Raw genomic sequence first — 5,696 nt, forward strand, 5'->3', positions numbered from 1 at the left:
CATACTTTAGACAGCAATACGTTTGCTGACTAAAGTTAGGGCACCAAAAACGACGACTAACTTTGCGACGGGAAACTAGACTAGCGGCGATGTAGCGAACGCGAAAATCCGTTGTGGATCGCCGTAACTCCTAATTTGCATACCCGATGCTGGTTTACGACGCAAACTCCCCCCAGCGGCGGCCGCGGTACTGCATCCTAAGATCCGACAGTGTAAAACAATTACACCTGTCGGATCTTATGGATATCTATGCGTAACTGATTCTATGAATCAGTCGCATAGATAGAAACAGAGATACAACGGCGTATCAGGAGATACGCCGTCGTATCTCTTTTGTGAATCTGGCCCCAAATGTCTATAAAATATTAGCCAGTATTTCACACTTTGAAAATAATATTTCACACATTCTGCAAAATGCAAGCTTTTAAGTTTCCTGTAATACAAGCCTTTTTGCCTTTGTTTCATAAGCGAGAAAAGAATCTGTAATATAAAAGCTTAAAAATAATTTTAAGTTTGATAGGAAAATAAAGGTTCTTACCCTCCTGTTCTTATGCCAGACCAGATCACCCAAAACATAATGGTAACCCCACCTTCCTTTCAAAGTCCATCGGTCAAAAATCCACGCATGCTCAGAATCAAGTCGACGCATGCTCGGAAGCATTGAACTTTTTTCTCAGCACGTCATAGTGTTTTACATCACTGCGCTTAGACACGGTCAGATTTTTGACCGATGGTGTGTAGGCAAGACTGATGAAAGTCAGCTTCATCGGATATCAGACGAAAAAATCCATCAGATTAGATTCCATCAGATAGCCGATCGTGTGTACAGGGCTTTAGAGTTTTGAATATGTGGAATAAGCTCAGTCAAGAACTAGTTCTGGGTGAAGAAAATTGAAAAATGCTTTGTAGTTTTTTTTTTATTCCTTCCTCTTGATCAACTGTGGGCAGGGCCGGCCCTACCATGGGACCCGATGGTACCCTGGTCCCAGACGGCACTTTCAGGGGGCGGCGAACTGCCGCCCGCCACCCAGCCCGTTCCACCCGCTCCACTGTGGATAGTATGCCAAGCGCCAAACGTGCGGGCAGAACAGGGAACAGTCAGCGGGCGGGTCGGCAGCTGAGTGAGCGGGCTTGCTGGCCAATCAGGTGAGCGGGCTTGCTGGCCAATCAGCAGGCCGGGGAGCAGAGAGATGACATCATTTACCGTTTACAGCCTCGGGCAGCAGAGAAATTCTGCCTGCCTTTACTCACAGCACTTTACTCACAGCACTTTACTCACAGCAAGTGGCAATCCCCTACGTGTGGCAAGTGACAATCTGCAACAGGTGGAGTTGTAACAATCTGCAACACGTGGCATCGTGGCATGTGACAATCTGCAACATGTGGCAAGTGACAATCAGAAACGTGTGGCAGGTGACATGGCAAGTGACAATTCACGTGTGGCAGGTGATAATCCGCAATGTGTGGCAAGTGACGTGACAATCCGCATCTGCTGACAGGTGACATGGCAAGTGACAATCTGCAATGTGTTGCAGGTGACGTGGCAAGTGACAATTGGCATCTGCTGACAGGTGACATGGCAAGTGACAATCCACAATGTGTGACATCGTGGCAAGTGACAATCCGCAATGTGTGGCAGGTGGCGTCGTGGCAAGTGACAATCCGCAATGTGTGACATCGTGGCAAGTGACAATCCGCAATGTGTGGCAGGTGGCGTGGTGGCAAGTGACAATCCGCAATGTGTGACATCGTGGCAAGTGACAATCCGCAATGTGTGGCAGGTGGCATCATAACAAGTGACAATCCGCAACCTGTGGCAAGTGACAATGTGCAATGTGTGGCAAAGGACGTTGTGACAAGTGACAATCCGCAACCTGTGGCAAGTGACAATCCACAATATGTGGCAGGTGACGTCGTGGCAAGTGACAATCTGCAACGTGTGGCAAGTGGCAAGTGACAATCCACAATATGTGGCAGGTGGCATCGTGGCAAGTGACAATCTGCAACGTGTGGCAAGTGACAATTTGAAATGTGTGGCAGGTGACGTGGCAAGTGACAATTCTCAACAGGTGGCAGGTGACAATCCACAGGTGACGTGGCAAGTGACAATCCGCATCTGCTGACAGGTGACATAATGGCAAGTGACAATTCGCAATGTGTGACATTGTGGCAAGTGACAATCTGCAACATGTGGCAAGTGACAATCTGCATCTGGTGGCAGGTGACGTGGCAAGTGACACACTCAGGGCTCCCACTGTTTCTGCATTATGGTGAGTTGAACTATTTTATTTTATATAACAATGTAATAATAGAAATAATGCACTTCAATAATCTTTTTTGTGATTCGACACTGCATTTTACTGACAATTGCGTAGTTGTGTGACGTTGTACCTAAACAAAATTTGCGTCCTTTTTTCCCCACAAATAAAACTTTTTTTTGGTGGTATTTGATCACTTCTGCGTTTTTTGTTTGTTGTGCTATAAACAAAAATGGCGCCAATTTTGAAAAAATATATATATATTTTTTACTTTTGGCTATAATAAACATCCAAAAAAATAAAAATTAAAATTTCTTCATCAGTTTACGTTGATACGTATTCTTCTACATATGTTTGGTAAAAAAAAACGCAATAAGTGTATATTGATTAGTTTGCGCAAAAGTTATAGCGTCTACAATCTAGATGTATGGCATTTTTATTATTATTATTTTTTTACTAGTAATGGCATTGATCTGTGATTTTTAGCGAGACTGCGACATTGCGGTGGACAGATCGGACACTTTTGACACTTTTTTGGGACCAGTGACATTTATACAGCTATTTGTGCTATACAAATGCACTAATTACTGTGTAAATGTCACTGGCAGGAAAGTGGTTAAATGTGTTCCCTGGGAGGTGTTTCTAACTGGGAGGGATGGGACTGACAGGAGAAGGAGAGAGATCTTTGGTCCTAATCTCTAGGAACAGCAGATCTGTCTTTCCTCCCCTGTCAGAATGGGGATCTGTCTGTTTACATTGACAGATCCCCATTCTGGCTCTCTGGAGCGATCGTGGGTGGCCGGCTGGCATCGCGGCCACCGGGCCCCACACACGTGTCCTTTTATACTCCTATATACATGTATAGAGCCATGACAGGTCCTCTTTATACTCCTACATACATGTATAGAGCCATGACAGGTCATCTTTATGCTGCTATGCATGTATAGAGCCATGAAAGGTCCTCTGTATACTCCTACATACATGTATAGAGCCATGACAGGTCCTCTTTATACTCCTATATACACGTATAGAGCCATGACAGGTCCACTTTATACTCCTATATTCACGTATAGAGCCATGACAGGTCCTCTTTTTATTCCTATATTCATGTATAGAGCCATGACAGGTCCTCTTTATATTCCTACATACATGTATTGAGCCATGACACGTCCTTTTACACTCCTATACACATGTATAGAGCCCTGACAGATCCTTTTATACTCCTACATACATGTAAATAGCCATGACCAATCCTCTTTATACTTCTATATACATGTATAGAGCCATGACCGGGCCTCTTTATACTTCTAGACATGAATAGAGCCATAACAAGTCCTTTTTATAGAGTCATGACAGGTCCTCTTCATATTCCTACATACATGTATTGAGCTATGACACGTCCTTTTACACACCTATACACATATATAGAGCTATGATTTGTCCTCTTTACACTCCTACATACATGTAAACAAACATGACAGGTCCTCTTTATACTCGGTTACATGTATAAAGCCATGACAGGTCCTCTTTATATTCCGATACATGTATAGAGCCATGACAGGTCCACTTTATTTATCATGATAAAAAATAATGGATGTGGGAGCATTTTGGTGGGCGATATTTTTTTTTTAGGGGGGGACATTAAATTCTTTCTTGAGCCGGCACTGACTGTGGGTTTAATAGTACAAAGAATAGTGCGGCGCTAAATCTCACAATTAATACATCTCCTCATACGCTGATGAAGTCCTGCTCCTTGGGATGATACGTGTGCGAGAGGGATTGACTTCACCCACGGCCGTCTCCTCATGCTGACTCCATGTGGTTTTATATGACAGAATGCTTAATGCAGGGGTGGCCAACCAGTGGCCCGGGGGCCACTTGTGGCCTGCGGAGCCCTCTGATGTGGCCCTTGACCTCCTGCTCTGGAATGGCGGCTTGGCAAGCCCAGTTTGCAGGTTGCCAACCCGTCATACCACAGCATCATTGTTGTGAATGAAGCTGGTGGTAAAGAAAGAAAATGACTGCGGAGCAGAAACCCATAAGCCGATGCTTCCTGTACAGGAGGAGTCTATGGCAAAACCCGCAGGATAGACATAGGTGCACTACACTGCACCCGCGGTGTGGGTAAACCACAGCACATCAGTGTGAAAGCAGTCTTAGGCCCTTTTCACACGATCGTCCCTACCTAATCAGACCCTCAATTAATCTCTACAGAGCGTCAGATGTAAACAGACTTTTGTCTGTTTACGTCCACCTACCTCCAATCCGATCCTCTAAAAAAAAATAGAAGGGAATTCATCCCCTTCCATGTGGGCAGATCAGATTGGAGGCCCTATAGAGTAGCCGTCACCTGTCATCCGCCTGCTCCACTCATTGTGGCCCGCGACTGGTTTCCAAGTTGCTTAAGTGGCCCTCGCTCTTCAAAAGGTTGGGCACCCCTGGCTTAATGGAAGTGGGTATGTAAGTGTGATACAAGGGTATGTAAGTGTGATTCTTCATTTTTATCATATTACATACATGCCAGCAGAGAGCACTAGATATTTCCTGTTTTATTTGCATATATCGGGATATTCGGACACTGAAGATCTTATGCTGTGATCCCCTGTATATGAGCTGATGTGGTGATCCATGCCCATTGCACTCTGAAGAGGTTTATTGCTACTCTCCAGGATTTTGTTGACTTCATTGATTTTCAGTCTTCATTGACTCAGCACATTATCACTTTTTGGAGTCCTGATTTCTATATTAACTTTTTATGATTTTTCCTTTCCAATAACTATATCTATCAAGTATTGATTAATTGGATGAAGAGATGTATAAATTGTGATATTTAGCGCTGCACTATTCTTTGTACTATTATTGCTTGGGATTTTTTTGTAAATTGGCCTTAAGTGTTCAGCAGCTGTTTATATTTTAACAATTTTTTTTGCGCTGGTATAATTTTATTCCATTAACTGTGGGTATAAGTTTCTGTACATGGAAGTTTTCTATTTGTTTAGTATATTGATTAGTTTTTTTCTATTGGTTGGACTAGATGGATTAAAGCCTTTTTTCACTCTATAAACTAGGTACCCTAAACAGTAGATCTTATTATTACTGCACTCTGACCTAATTTCATATTTTAGCTTTCCTCCATCTATCGATCCGCTTCCTAGTTGAATTGTTGATCCCATTTTAACATATCTTTTGTATTTACCAAGCTGTACTGTGACTTCTGTTTTTATTACGAAGTAACACTGAGGTTGATTTACTAAAGCTGGAGTACAAAATCTGGTGCAGCTGTGCATGATAGAAAATCAGCTTATAACTTTAGTTTGTTCAATTAACCTCTTAGTTCAATTAAGTCTAGTAGACATCCTGGGTATGATAAAGTTTGAAACACAAATTCAAAAATTATAATATAATAAATAACTATAAATAATTATAACAAATAATAAT

This window comes from Rana temporaria, chromosome 3 (genome assembly GCF_905171775.1).
Source record: "Rana temporaria chromosome 3, aRanTem1.1, whole genome shotgun sequence".
In the NCBI taxonomy this organism is placed as follows: domain Eukaryota; kingdom Metazoa; phylum Chordata; class Amphibia; order Anura; family Ranidae; genus Rana; species Rana temporaria.